Source organism: Periplaneta americana, chromosome 4, assembly GCF_040183065.1.
Source record: "Periplaneta americana isolate PAMFEO1 chromosome 4, P.americana_PAMFEO1_priV1, whole genome shotgun sequence".
NCBI classification, from domain to species: Eukaryota; Metazoa; Arthropoda; class Insecta; order Blattodea; family Blattidae; genus Periplaneta; species Periplaneta americana.
In genome coordinates this window covers 159,838,552-159,855,613 of record NC_091120.1, presented here as the reverse complement: position 1 = coordinate 159,855,613, position 17,062 = coordinate 159,838,552, and the positions used below count along the sequence as shown (strand labels likewise).

The window sequence follows — 17,062 nt, the reverse complement described above, 5'->3', positions numbered from 1 at the left end:
TTCGACAAATAAAATTATTATGATTTTTAGTAGGTTATTTTACGATGCTTTATCAACAGCTTAGGTTATTTAGCGTCTGAATGAGATGAAGGTGATAATGCCGGTGAAATGAGTCCAGGGTCCAACACCGAAAGTTAGCCAGCATTTGCTCATATTGGGTTGAGGAAAAACCCCGGAAAAAACCTCAACCAGGTAACCTGCCCCGACCGGAAATCGAACCCGGGCCACCTGGTTTCGCGGTTAGACGCGCTAACCGTTACACCACAGGTGTGGACAATAAAATTATTGTGGCTCAGGTTAAATGAGAGGAGAAAGTTACATTCTCTTTCTCTCTTATACCGAATTTTGCACACCTCTGCTCCCTCTTACTTATTTGTCCGATTCCACAATCTTTCACGTTATCATAACTTAAATACTTGGTCACAATATGATAACACGCTAGAAATACCACTCCACACATCATCTCTTTAGTCTTCACCTTTCACTGTTGCTACTTCTCGTCACTGGAATTCTCTGCCGCTTGAAGTCAAGGGCTGCCGAACTTTAATTTCTTTTACATATAAATTTAAAAAGTCTCTTACGATGAGCTGCCAGACCTAATGCGTTGCAAATATTTAATGCAATGTATTCTACTGTATTTATTTTTATTTTTATTTTCTTATTTTATTGTGTAATCATGTAAATCGTGTTTATTTATCACTTAACACCAATGTATCCTACTGTGTTGTTTTTATTATTATTATTATTATTATTATTATTATTATTATTATTAGTCTATTTTTTATTGTGCACATTTTATTCAACTGTCGGTTCCCGGTTTAATTATGTGAATCCAACTTACTTGTAATCTAATACTAATATGTATTCCAATGTGTTTATTTTTATTTTTACTGTGTACATTTTTTATTGAATTATCGGCTTCTGTTTTTATGTGATTCGTATTTGATTCTAAAAACATTATTATGTATTCCAATATGTTTATTTTTATCTTATGAGGTAAAATTTTATGTAACTACCTCTTTTGATCTCATTATGTACCTAAACCGTATCAGTATGTAATTACTTAATTCCGATCCAGTTGTATGTACAACTATATAAGCAAGTTTTAATCCTGATTGAGTGTAAGAGAAAGCCTTACGGCCTTAACTCTGCCAGGTTAAATAATATTATATTATTATTATTATTATTATTATTATTATTATTAAAATCATGGTCATTTTTTATTTTAATGTCATATTTTCATAAATATAAGGTCATCTTATGTAATTTTGCTGTGATTTTTAGTTCAACTTCCGAGCCCTAGTGATAAATGATACTGATAACTGTAGGCCTATGCTTAGGAAAGAAGTAAAAACCAATAAACATAATGCTGTCTGACAAGACCTTCCTCGCAGTCCTCTCCGCCCATCTCCGTCTCCGTCCCGTAAAGTCCGCGAGGTTTATTATCCCTAATTACGCGGTTACATAAATGACCGGTTTTCGCGTCGTATCTCATCTAAATCCCGTCTTCATTAGCGAGCACGAGCAGTTATCCTCATCGTATAGCTCTTTTCTAAAGTTTTCTCCAGCCTGAGCCAGTACACTGGCATCAAATAAAGAGCCCCAAATGATTTAGATCTCATAGAGTGGATCAGGGGAAGATGCCTGACTTTTTCTTTGATTGAAAATTTAAGATACTGTTCATTTAGTTTTGAATTTCATATTGAAATATCAAAGTCTGGAAGATAGTTTGAAACTATATTTTTGGTACAAAACATAGAACATTGCCTTGTTTATAGATACAGGCTTTCTGCTACCTGCACTGTAAGCATCTTTCCCCGATAGTCGGGTAAGATGGCAAATGCAATTAACACATTTACTGATATATGTATTTTACCTGAACTTTGTTTGATACATGTATACAACAAAATTGACTTAATGTAAAGCTCATGGACACTTTCCCACTCGTTTATCACTACTTATGGAACATAGTCATTGCAAGACTCGTGAAATCACTTCTTGCACACAATGAATTCAATCCAGTACATTTTTTGTCATCATTATTTTTAGGAGGCGTTTAAGGGTACGGTAAGAAATCCCGTATGCTTACGATGCTCTAAAACAGTTCATATCCTCTGTTATATTTTATTGGGTTATTTTACGACGCTGTATCAACATCTAGGTTATTTAGCGTCTGAATGAAATGAAGGTGATAATGCCGGTGAAATGAGTCCGGGGTCCAGCACCGAAAGTTACCCAGCATTTGCTCGTATTGGGTTGAGGGAAAAACCCCGGAAAAAACCTCAACCAGGTAACTTGTCCCAACCGGGATTCGAACCCGGGCCACCTGGTTTCGCAGCCAGACGCGCAGACCGTTACTCCACAGGCGTGGACTCCTCTGTTATAATATGTTCCATTCCAAGTTGAAGACTGTCCTCAATCCACTGACTTCTATCAGAGGATCTTACGTAATATTTACACATTTCCTGCAATAAAACATAAAATAAAACTCTTACAACAAGTTGCCATCTTATCCCGAAAAAAAAGGGATCATCTTCCCCCAAGTATCGGGGTAAGATGCCTAGTGCTGTGACGCAACCTAAGATGGCGCAACAAGGTTTTTGGTTGTTAACAATACAAACTTTAGAACCTTTTACTACAATATTCATTGCAAAGGTATGACAGTTTATTACGAATTCAAGGATGTATCAAAATTTTAACATACCTTTGCAATTATTTTATAGCAGAAAAATGAGCTGTTTTCTTGCTCTTCTTCTTCTCACAACAAGAACACGTGGCAAAATGAGTTAGCTTCCACTCTACAGACATTCAACTGTCTCAGTGATCATGAAGACATGCGCGTGGCGTTCTCTCTTGGAAGAATGTGAAACTACAAAGAAATATGCATCTTCCCCCGATAGTCATCTCCCCCCCCCCCGATTCACTCTACACCAGTGATTCCCAATAGGCGGCTAGAGGGCCAAATATTCTGGCCCGCAGAGCAAACAGTGAACAGAAAAATTAGCCCAATCACATGATTTAATTATGAAAAATAAGATTGTTTCAAAAATACGAAGTATATAGAAATCTTCAAACCGTTTTTATACTCATTTCATAAGTACAGTTGCTTCCATAAATCGTATTAGACACAGAGCCGTGTGCACATCTCTCATCTGGGCCCGTTTCCATCTCAATTGTGCTGGTGTGCACAAACAGAGAGTAATTAAGCTATTTCTGTTAATTTTATTTTTTTATTTTAGTAGGTTATTTTAAGACGCTTTATCAACATCTTAGGTTATTTAGCGTCTGAATGAGATGAAGGTGATAATGCCGTGAAATGAGTCCGGAGTCCAGCACCGAAAGTTACCCAGCATTTGCTCGTATTGGGTTGAGGGAAAACCCAGGAAAAAACCTCAACCAGGCAACTTGTCCCGACCGGGAATCGAATCCGAGCCACATGGTTTCGCGGCCAGACGCGCTAACCATTACTCCACAGGTGTGGACTGTTAATTTTATTCTATGCCAATAATTGCATTCTTTTAAAGACACGGTATCACTAATGGGTTTAATTTTAAATTTTTAAACTTCTGTCAATACATGCATAGGCCTACTATCTTATGATTGAAACTAGTTATATAACATCAAAAGATTCAAATAGTGTGGTCATCATTTCATAAGACTATTAGTTTATAAACTTTACAAAATGTTTTTATCGCATGTTAAAAAAAATGACTTTGAACCACACGTTTATATAACTTTTATATTGGTTTTATATAGTCTATGTTTTTAATTTTAACTTTAATTTTACTTCATAATATGCAAGTATGTCTCGTCTTGTATTTCATCTATGCTCAATTTGTTAATTTCGTCTCTCTCCACCTGAAGATGATTTAAAAAAAAAATCGAAATTATTAATGGATATATAATCTTGTATGTGAAATAACATAAATAAAGAATTGTTTCTGTATTAACTGATAAGTTGTAGACTGAAACTATAAAATAATTATTACAATATAAACTCCAACTTACCTGAAATTCTAACTTCAATACGATTTTCAAATTCCTGGCAGTAGCTCATGTTACTGCTTATAGTACACCCCAAGTATTTGAAGCTGTCCACTTGCTCTACTGCCTCATTTTGTGTTCGCAATTTTATCTTAATCACTTTTCTTCCGACAACCATGGTCTTTGTCTTGTTTGCATTTATCTTCACCCTTTACTTCTCACATATTAGGCCTATATTATATTATATTATATTATATTATATTATATTATAGTATACACACCATATCATATCATACAATACCATATATAGTACCAAAAACCATATCGTATCGTATCATATATCATATCATATCATATATCACACACTGCCACATTTTGACTATTGCGACATTCTACTAACAGATTTAAATTCTAACTTAGCCCAAAGACTGCAGTACGTTCATAATGCCTACATGCGTTTCATTTGCAACATTCGCAAATACGACCACATTACACCTTCCCTTGAAACGTTCCAATGGGTAAGATTACAGGACCGAAGGTATATCCATTCACTAATTTTCCTATATCGCATCATCAATACTTCTTCGCCTAACTATCTTTCGGTGCGTTTTAATTTCTTGTCCTCTTACCACAGCCTGGGTAATGGTTTTAAAAATGACCCTTAATTATCTATGCCTTGCCATAAAACAGCTCACTATTCTTCCTCTTTCACAGGATCAGCAATTCGTTTCTGGAACTCCCTACCCAGCTTCCTCAGGAACTGTCTAACGATATTGCAATTTAAAAGTAAAGTGTTTAAACACGTGACCAGTATTCATATTTAATTCTCCCTTGTGTGTGTGTGTATATATATGTGTGTGTAATTTTCCTCAGTGTTGTATAGTTATAATTTACATTTGAATTTGGTATTCTTGTAATTTGTAATATTGGTTCACTTACCGCTTGCATATTCACTGAGTGTAACTTCAAGCCTTATATTATTTTGTAATTATTATTTAGTATGTTTGCATTAATTTACTCAATTTGTGCTTGTATGACTGTAAAAATTTGTCATTAGTGTTCTTTAAATATTAGTAAAATTGTATCAGCTTCTTTTGTTTCTGGCTAAGTGGAAGAGAAGGCCTGATGGCCTTAACTTCGCCAGAATAAATTATTATTATTATTATTATTATTATTATTATTATTATTATTATTATCATATCATATATATCATATCAATATCATATCACATATATCATATCATATCATATCATATATATCATATCATAGATCATATCATATATCATACATCATATCATATATCATACATCATATCATATCATACATCATATCATATCATATCATATATCATATCATATCATATCATATATCATATATCATACATCATATCATATCATATCATATCATATCATATCATATCATATCATATATCATATCATACATCATATCATATCATATCATATCATATCATATCATATATCATATCATATCATATATCATATCATATCATATCATATCATATATCAAGTTTTCAAATCGAATTGTGTGCAATTATCTAGAAATTAAGATGGGCTGTGGTCTTATGATTGACCAGAGGTTTATTTTAGGAGTTCGTATGACATTTCTCGCTACGAATGTTTTTGGATCGTTAATGACCTTCCGTTGGAAAATTTCCACGCCCTAAGGCAACTGAGACTGCATTTCCGAGTAGTCCACCGCCGGTTGGAGGTGGAGTGCGGGAGCCTTTGTTAAAAGCTTCTTTGTCTATTAAGACGACACGGTTCTCAGAAAGCAGACGGGGTGTCCGGGAACCTAGCTTGTGTACCATAACATGCCAGTAATGGTAAAGTATTGTCATTTCAGAATGAATTATAATTTCATAATTTATTCGCAATTGTGATGACCTCACAGCAGAAGAATGTTGTCCTTGCAGTCTCAGGCCACTCACCTATTGCACAGCATTGCACATTGTGTGGACTATGACAACTCACTTCACAAGGTGTCACTATTTTTATTACAACATAAGCTCTCCCAAACCGTTAAGTAGCCATTTACTTGGGCAATGCACTCGGCGAATAAGAAATCATTACTAATTTCACGATTTGAGTTTGAATAGATTATTTCTTTCCGGATATTTTCCTCTAAATTTATATATACTTGAGCAGGCGATTTGCAAAACTGTCTTTTTCCACAAATTAAAAAAAAAATACGTTCCATATAACTGTGTTAGAATGTTTGTAGTACACATGCATCTAGAAATTGTGATAATTTGTGTCAAAACCATCTCCTTTTGGCAAGACCCAGCCTCTGTTATGGTAGTGAAGCAAGGTCCATAGAAATCCAATGTGCAAGACGCATAGGCCTAACATCTGCTGAAGTCCACACCTGTGGAGTAACGGTTAGCGAGTCTGACCGCGAAACCAGGGTGGCCCGGGTACGAATCTCGGTTGAGACAAGTTACCTGATTGAGATTTTATCCGGGATTTTCCCTCAGCCCAATACGAGCAAATGCTGGGTAACTTTCGGTGCTGGACCCCGGACTCATTTCACCGGCATTATCACCTTAATTTCATTCAGACGCTAAATAACCTGAGATGTTGATACAGTGTCGTATAAAACACAATAAAAATATCTGCTGAAATGAGATTTTTTAGAAGGACTGCTCGATACAGCCTTTTAGATTGTAAATGAAATGAAGCAGTACCTTACAAACTCAAAATAATCACTATAGATGAATATCTCCGTGACTATAGGCAAAATTGGTTACGAGTCAACAGAATGCAACGTTACCGTATACCAAAATCGATCCTTTGGCAGGCCTGCAGGCCTACAGTCCTACATCCCAGAGGAAGAAAATCTGTGGATCTATCATTCCGAAGATGGCGAGAGGGCCACTAGACCTATTACGTCACAGACGGATTATGATGGTGGTGGTGGTGGTGGTGATAATAATAATAATAATAATAATAATAATAATAATAATAATAATTACTTATGGCTTTTAAGGAACCCGGAGGTTCATTGCCGCCCTCACATAAGCCCGCCGTAGATCCCTATCCTGAGCAAGATTAATCCAGTCCCTATCATCATATCCCACCTTCCTCAAATCCATTTTAATATTATCCTCCCATCTACGTCTCCAAAGGTCTAATTCTCTTCGGCCTTCCAACTAACACTCTACATGCATTTCTCGATTCGCCCATACGTGCCACATGCCCTGCCCATCTCAAACGTCTGGATTTAATGTGCCATGTATTGTGGGTCCCTATCACCACAGCATGGCGCGTCCTCAGGTTGCGGATAGAGGAGACGGCCTCCAGATATGGAGGGTAGCTGCGAATATATTGAATATGCAGTCGTGGACAACAGATAAGGGGTGGTCCTCCACAGCTTGGGGGTTGGGCGAAGGGCTAACAACCCATCATCGTAAAAAGCAGCTTGTTACGAAACCTAACAATAACAACAACAATAATAATTATTATTATCATTAATACTACTACTACTACTACTACTACTACTACTACTACTACTACTACTACTACTACTAATAATAATAATAATAATAATAATAATAATAATAATAATAATAATAATTGAAATATAGTTTTGAAATCTGTAATCATAGACAATAGACAATGTAAATTCATGTCTGTATGTTCATATAGACTTAAAATAAAATATATGCACAATGATTAATAATGAAATAATGAAGAATTTGTAATTTGTCTAATATCACACTTCAAATTCTGTGCGTGAATATCTGGATGCTCTTTCAATCATCCATATTTTTAAAGGTAATATAAATTGTGAATCATTTCCCAACAATGTTGCCTTATGTGTCCCAATTAAAGCATGAGTTGTCACATTCTTTTCTACTAGAGTTTCCAAATACCTTTGTTCGAGGCTAACGGTGTAGTCAGACGGTAGCGCGTTTTCCTACTAACCGGAGTCTGAGTTCGAGTATCGTTTCGAATCCAGCTGAGGCTGACTACTTGTGGGGATTTTCAGAAGTTCCGCCCTCCTGTAAGCCGAATGTTTGGTAATTTCACAGCGAATCCTTCGGACTCACCAAAAACAATCTAGCTATCACCAAGTCCATCGACGCCAGTTAACCTCTCAGTTGATACAGTGTCATTAAATGATTGAAAAATCTTTGTCCGGTGTACGGAAGTGCTAGGCCCGTATACATAGTCAACGACAAGCTATACTCAAGACTTTCCCAAGACCAAGACTAAAGGCCCATTCACAATGAAAATTAAACATAACCGTAACATAAACACAGAAGTTTGCGCCCAGGCTACCAAATGGTATCATTCACAATGATTCACATAAGCATTGACATAAACATTACCATAAGACGTTAACATGAAAGTTTGCAAACTCCAAATTTTCATGCTTATGCTTACGTGATTTGCAAACAGAACACAATCATGGAGCGCTGAAGTATAGACTACGACAGAATATGAGGAAATGGCGTCGTTATGTTTCCATGGTTACCAATTATGTTTGCTGTTATGTTTATGTTCCCATCGTGAATGATTGTATGACTTCTTGATTTTACCGTAACGTTTATATTCTTAAGTTAACGCTTACGTTATGTTTAATTTTCATTACGGATGAGCCTTAACTCAAGACCGGTCTCAATTTTCGTATGAACAGTCGCGTACTTCGTCCTGTCTTGGTCTTGAGATAATCCTGAGATTATGCTGATATTATTCGCTTTGAAGGCGAATATTGATGCAGTGCTGTTTTAAAGCAGTGGTAGCCGCAGTGGGCCTCATAATAATAATAATAATAATAATAATAATAATAATAATAATAATAATAATAATAATAATAATATTATTATTATTATTATTATTAATAATATTAATAATAATAATAATATTAATAATAATAATATTAATAATAATATTAATAATAATAATAATATTAATAATAATAATAATAATAATATTAATAATAATAATAATAATCATCATCATCATCAACTTCATGGATTAGGCCATTTCGGCCTGTTCCGGCGATGTCTCAGCAGGGTGTCCATCTCTTCCAGGGTCTTCCCACCTCACGCTTGCCTCTAGGATTGTAATTTAAGGCTAACTTAGGCAATCTGATGTCATCCATTCTGTATAGATGTTCTGTCCATTTATGTTTATAATCATGGATTTTTTCTTCCATACTTTGTATCTGCAAATTTTTTCTTATTTCTACATTCTGTATTTTGTCCATGATATTACTTCCATTCACATATCGTAGGAATTTCATTTCGGCAGTCTGTACTTTTCTTTTATTTTCTGCGCCCATTATCCATGTCTCACTTCCATAAAGGAGTGTTGGTATTGATAATATTTTATAAAGTTTTAATTTTGTTTCTTTTCTTGTTTTTCTTCGTAGATATAATAATAATAATAATAATAATAATAATAATAATAATAATAATAATAATAATAATAATAATAAGATTAATTGGTTGAACTAAACTGTTCATGATTCATGATACCTAACCTAAAAATGTACATTTTCTTTCTGACTACATGAAATGAGTCCACATCTGTGGAGTAACGGTCAGCGCGTCTGGCCGCGAAACCAGGTGGCCCGGGTTCGAATCCCGGTCGGGGCAAGTTACTTGGTTGAGGTTTTTTCCGGGGTTTTCCCCTCAACCCAATACGAGAAAATGCTGGGTAACTTTCGGTGCTGGACCCCGGACTCATTTCACCGGCATTATCACCTTCATTTCATTCAGACGCTAAATAACCTAGATGTTGATACAGCGTCGTAAAATAACCCAATAAAATAAAAAAAAAACATGAAATGATTAGTATGAACTCATAAAAGATGTTGTCAAGATAACAGAAAATAACTGCCAGTTGTATTAACCGATATTAGTAGAGTGCGTCAGTTGCCTCCTATCGTTTAAATTTAATTTAACCTAAGGACAACACAAACACCCAGGTCATACATACGAAAGAAAATGCCTTGGCAGAGTCGAAAGTCGGGAATAGAACCAGGCGCCAGAGTTGCTGACCAAGAGGCTGAGCAGTAATGTTGATGAAACCTGACTAATTCATATTTTCCTCTTGGATCACTACTCACTTCACATCAAATCATAACAAAAAAGTGCAATACTCAACCATTGTATTTTTTATTTCAACAAACTTTCTTACACATTTAGAATATGTAAATGTGTATAAAAAGTAGCCAGATTTAGATTTTTAGCGACTGATTTTCAGAGTATCGTTCTATGAAAATTGGCTAATATGTCAAAATTTGATGCAGACACCATTTTTAAAAGTGTTACTATAAAATTGTAAGACCATACACTTGTGGGATAGGTGTCATTAGAAAGTTTAGGAAGTGAGCTTTCAAATAATGATGTATGACATAACCTGAAACAATTGTTTAACTTTTCAAGGTCATTCCACGTAATTTTGAAAAATGAATAGAAGAAAATACGACCTTTAGTTTTCTTTTAAAATATACATATAATGTATAATTTAATATATTAACTATGTTCCAAGTTTGAATTTAGTATGGTAATGGGATCAAGAGATATAAATTAATATTATAATAAGTGCCCTTGGAATTTTAAAACACATTTTCAGGTGAATTTTATCGCGCCTATAATTTCTAAGCTACACGACGTATTCCAATGAAAATACAGTGATAGACAGACGAAAGCTCAATGTGACCTTGATTTTGAGCAGTTGACGTCATCTACTGATACGTCGGAGAGGGAACGTTGAGGCACGAATTGGCGGAACGCGCGGCAGCCGAGGCAGTGCAAGTAGAGAATGCAAAGCGTAGAACGATTGCACTGGTGCCAAAGCATTGGTGACGAAAGAGGCTACAATCTCAATTGAGCAACAATCAGTAGTCAACAAGTTAAACTGGAAAAATTCTCGAGTAATATTGAGTGAAGAGAGAAAATTCACAATGTCCAGGCATATGCAGCGTAAATGTGGGTGGGCGTATAAGCAACAAATATCTTACATTCAGCATCCCATCCCGATAGCTGTATTCATCACACATAAAACTTAAGACTGTCTCTGATACAGTCTACGCCAGGGATGAGACGATATTAGCTCCCAATAATGGTAGAAGAGCTCGACCTTGATCACGAGCGCATAGCGCATCCGTTACATAGCGTCGTAACGTAGACGTCAGGGATGTATTGTCGGACCACCGAATCTATGCCCCTTCAGCGCTGTCGTCGTTCTTGGAAAAGTTAACGCCTCTACTCACCCCATTCCACCCGTTTCTCTCCCACTACGTCAAACAGCAGGCCACGAACCTTGCCGAATAGGGATATTGCCAAACTTCCGTCAAACAGTGTCATGTCTCTTGAATATTGCTTATAATACTGTAAGGTTAATTATTACTTATCCATAATTTAATTTAAGTAGGTCTAATGACGCTGATTGACTTATGCAAAATGATATTACTTGCTTAATAATATTTCTTTCACCACTCCGTGCTACAGTATTCATGTTGAGTTGACAACACTGGACTGCAAGTGCAAATAAACTGTCCGCAAGAAGGCTCAAAATTGTGAGTAGTGGGGGAGAGAAAGAGAGAGGGATAGAAAAGAGAGAAATAGGAATACAGGGAGAGAAATGAATTGCCGAGGCTGAAAAGGAATTAAGGTTCAGTTCGCATATCTTACGGGGGCATAGATAGGATGGTCGGACTATACATGCACATGCAGTGAATAAAGGCAGCAATTATTACAATAACTTGCGTTACTAAATTTCTGGCTATGTAATAGAGCTAATTACTCAGTTATTTAATATGCATGTACATATATAAACAAATCGCAAAGGGAAGGGTTTTTTAGGAACAAAAAGAGAAATAGGAAAAGTTCATTGTATGTAAACCATTTTATTGTTAAAAGCAATTATTTATTATGTAAATACTTCACTTCATTGGTTAGGAGAAACTAATAGGGTCTACCTGCTCGACGTATGCGATCTCTAAGTACTTTTGAGTATTTGTTGAAAAAATAATAATGGCACTATTGATTGAAATAGAGTATGTTGATTGTGTGATTTTGAAAATCTAGTCCTTACTCTCCAGTCGTGATCATGTAATGAGTTTTCTTAGAGTGATTTGTGAGATGCACGTAACACGAAAAGAAAACAAATTGATTAAATTAAGATATCGAGAGCCATCGTAATTTTTGATGTCAATCATTTAAGGGGATCCTATGTATGACTTTTAAAACTTCCACAATTTCGGCCAAAATTTGTGAAATTTAAACTATATAAACAGATCTATAATAATATCATCTATACAAAATTTGGTGCAATTAGGTCTAATAGTTTTGAAATTATATTTTTAAGTATATTTTATATTGACGTTACTAAAAAAGCTCCTTGCATCAAAGTTTTCAAAATTTTAGTTCATATTTGCTAAAAATCCTGAAAATAGTTATTGGAATAAAAGTGAATTAGCATTTTGAGTTTAGTAATAGTATAAGTTAAAGTGCAATCAAAGATAAAATATTATTTTTAAATTAAAGAAACACGTAGTCTAATAAAAGTAAATATCCAGAAAACAAGCAACAAATAAAACATCAACAATACATTTAAAATAAAGAAATAAAAGGAATCTAGATACAATCTACTGACCCAAATGTAAATTAATTTACCTTCGATGTCAATTCCGAAATGAATTTATTTCTCTCTTCTCCTGAATAATGCCTATATTTTTTTCATGTTGCGTCTCATAATGCCGTTTATGTTGCTTTTTTTTTGCTAATGACATTTTTTTTTACACAACAAACACTGGACTTCATCACCGTGTTCGAAGCATAAATATTGTATCTTCCACTCTTCCTTGAAAGCTTTAAGCGCTTCCGTTCCGTCATGATGCGCTGTGTTCTAAGATCTGTAGATCCTTTAGCAATGTTTACAGGTAAAAGAGCTCCGCGCGCGCAGCGGGCATAAAATAGCTCTCGCTCGCAATTATTAGTCCCCATTGCAAGACTGGTGTACGCTGATTTTTTTTTTTAAGTTTGTTTATACATGCATTAACATCTAAGTATTTTTTCAACCAAAAGTGCACTTATGTTGTACTACAATGTATAACTTCTGACAACTTTACGCACTATCGCACAAAAAATAAAATGTTTTTTTTTTTTTTTTTTTTTTTTTTTTTTTTTTTTTTTTTTTTTTTTTTTTTTGGAAAAATATCTCAAGATTTCTTCATACCTCATGTCGAAATAATCTTATTACTTGATTGGGCTTCTTTTACTGTTCACTAAAGTTTGCTTTGAGGACAGAGCTTTGCCTTTAACGGGCCACATGTGGTCCGCGGACCGTCTACTGAAAGTCAGCTGCACTATTACAATAGAAAAGGAGAATAATTTTATGGATGTAGTGACATAATAGACATATTTATTGTTGTTATCCAGTACTCGGCTAACTTAGCAATGAAGCCACCAACTAATATTAATGTACATTTCACTAATAAATAATTACTGTTGAATTTTTAAGGAAATATTTTCATATACATTCCAGTTTAAGTAATATCCTCTATGCTGTAATTTGATCTCCTGTGTTAAAATGAACAGCTGGCTCCACGTGTCAAGAGCGTATACGCTGTCGCCATGCTTACAAAATTAAATTCCTTCCAAGGCCAAGCACTGCATCCCTTTCAACAGCAATTTCATCCACTTAGGAAACGTATCAACCTTCGGAATTGATTTACAAGGATGGCATTAAGACTTTTTTTTACTTGGTTATTTAACGACGCTGTATCAACTACGAGGTTATTTAGCGTCGATGGGATTGGTGATAGCATCGCCGTCGTGATCTAATACAGGCCGTAAGGCAGACCACGTGACTCGCTTAACAGCTGATCGCGAAGGGCGGTCTTTCAACCATATCAATTAGTTGCAGTACATGAAAAATAACATATATTTCTCTGAAATGCAGTGTAATCGCGTCAGTAAAATTTTAAACAGTGACTGTGAGACACTTGAGACACAATTCACTTGCAACTTAAGGTATAATATTATTTTTGGTGTGAAAATTACGTTGTTGCAGGCAAAGTTCCTATGTGTAATACCTGCCTTTATTTCGATTAAATATTGCGCCCTTATGTGGTTAAGTGAATTTTTGGTGTTATAAACAGTAAATATTTGTAATGATATACACATGAAAGTGAAACATTAACTGGGATGTAGAGTAAATTATGATTAGGCCTAAGTGCAGCGTTACTGATGTTACTCTTGTCTAATCCATTTTTGTTAGTTTACCGTATTTGTTTTATTAAATTTAAATTATTGCGCCCTTCTTATGTGTGAATAATCTACATTATAAATAATACGACGTTTGATAATATACACAATTTGAACTAAAAGCGAGATACATATAGTATATTATGAAAAATTATACCTTATAGTTTTCATTACTTTTACAGTATCTAGTATTGTAATTAATTGAAATAAAGCACGCTCGCTTCATTACGAAATTCTTGCACATTCATTTAAGCACGTTTCAACAATTTTCAGTTGCATCGCACGCATATTTTGATGTGTTGACATTATAGGTTATGTTTACTCTATCAGTACTTGCCTTATTTCTATATTCGCAATTATGCATAATAATTAAGCATAACACTACGTATAGCTTGTAAATGCAATTTGTCTACACTTCAATTGTATTTATTCGTTTCATACGGTACTCCAGTCTGATTAGTTTAATGTGTTACCAGGGCTAAACTAGCGCTGAGGTAGTTCCCTTCGTATTCATACATCTTGCATATATTAATTAGTTCGGTTAGTTCAGGCTTTTATTATGCCTTGCTTAGAGGATGAAATGCATCTCCACAAAAAATAAATTCAACTGTTTTCAGTTCAGAAGTTACCGGAATTATACCTCAGCGCTCGTTTAACCCTAGTTAAGTAATATAACCGTATGTACATTTCATAGGAGGGACTGTGGTGAATTTACTATTTATAAGTAAGGAAGATAACCGTGTTCTGAAGTTTATCCTAAATATATTTTTCTTTATTAAATCTCACAATGGCTTTCGTTCTCAACTTAAAATGTTGGCGCAAATAGGTTATGTTAACATGGTGAATTCTCTTCACATAAAAATAACACAGTTTTATAATTATTCCTGCCACATTATGCAACAAATAAATGAAACTAGGCGGAACTTATGCACACATTACATTGAATAACAATTTAATTGTATTATTTATTTGTTCCCTACTATACTGGGTCGTATTGAATTCTATTTATCTAACCTACCAGATGAAGTAACACACAACCGTACGTACCTACACTAATTTCATAGGAGGGACTGTGGTAAATTTTCTACCTACAAGTAAGAAAGATAGATGTGCTAAATTAAAATCACAATATAAATAATTCTTCTTTATTAAATCTCAAAATAGCTTCCATTCCAAACTTAAAATGTTGATGCAAACAGGTTATGTTAACATGTAAAACTCCGTTCACGTTAAAATAACACAGTTTTGCAATTATTTCAGCAACATATTATGCAGTAAGAAGCGAACGTATCTTATACACACATTACACTAAATAAAATTGAGCACCGACACGCATTAAAGTAATATATTTTACTCAGCTCCGTATACTCAAATAGAAAAGCCCGACCCATCGAGTGACGTCACACATCCTGCATTACGGCCTGGTTTAGATCACGATGGCAGTGGTGACAGCGAGATGGTATTTGGCGAGATGAAGTCGAGGATTCGCCATAGATTACCTAACATTTGCCTTACGGTTGGGGAAAACCTCGGAAAAAACCCAACCAGGTAATCACCCAAGCGGGAATCGAACCCGCGCCCGAACGCAACTCCGGATCGGCAGGCAAGCGCCTTAGGCCGACAGAGCTACGCCGGTGGCTGCATTAAGACTACGTATGCTGCAAGAAATCTAAATATCGATATAGCCTGTAGGCGCATACGTCATTGCTATTCTAAGGGCCTTAATTACGGTTATTATGACAGTAGTATTTATTTATTATCGCATTTTTCAGAGCGTTCAGCTCGGTTCCAAGCCGGGAACACGCGCAAAAGACATGCTCTCATGGCCGGCGTAGGATGTCATTAGTTCATTATCAGTCCGTTATCTTACGTCAGTCATCTGCTTTCAACATTCCATACATCTATAATATGTACAGTCAGCTCCGGATATAGTGAACCTCTGCGGACTTGCATGTTTCGTCCACTGTATCCGAGGTTCACTATATTCGAAGTGTCTCTCCCCTAAACTTAAATGACAGAAATGAATGAAATTGTGAACAAGAAAATAAAATACTATACAGTAATTAAAATATTTCATTTTTCTGGAATGGATTACACTGTATATACTGTATATTGTTACAGTTAATTTACTTAAACTATGCTGTAGGGTTGTAGACCCACGTCCGCTTGGGAAAGACCACATTCGATGTCACTTATAATATACGTCTTATCTTCCAAAGAAAACACTTTACGCTTCGACATTTTTATACAGTACATTCTCTGTTCGTACACTAGGAACAGACTGATCAGGTAGAAATGACAAACGCTGTTACGGTGTGACTGCGTACTCAGCCTTGGAATTTCCTGGGTCACTAAATGAAAACTGGGGAGGAGGTTGATGGAGTTTGAAAGCCATCGGAATCTTACCTTCATTTATGCTCTGGACATAATGCCCGTCCCTTTTTAATAAAAGAAGGCAATTTCATTTTCCGTTGTTTCGATGCTATCCGTCATAATGGAAATGTTTCTGAAAACAAAAGGCAGCCCTTTGACGGTGGAGGATTAGAAATAACAGCACAGTTGTGTGTAATGGCTTGAATTTAAAGGTTTTCAAAATTAAATTTACACGAAAATGCTATTGAAATACGCCAGAGAGATAAATTATTCTTCATTAGATTTCCTATCGATATAAAAAAAAAATCACGATCCTAATATATATATATATATATATATATATATATATATATATACATGAGAAAAAAAACACCATATATATATATATATGGTGTTTTTTCTCAAATATTTAAGAACCTCTTATTCGCCAACTATTATGAGTAGGATCGTGATTTTTGTCCA

The 17,062-nt window shown here is 35.1% G+C and overlaps 1 protein-coding gene across 3 annotated transcripts in view; it reads right to left on the bottom strand.

Moving 5' to 3' along the window:
• The window catches only part of LOC138698368 (caspase-1-like), a 359,132-nt gene that overhangs the window by 70,579 nt on the left and 271,491 nt on the right, over positions 1 to 17,062 (bottom strand). The window lies entirely within an intron of this gene.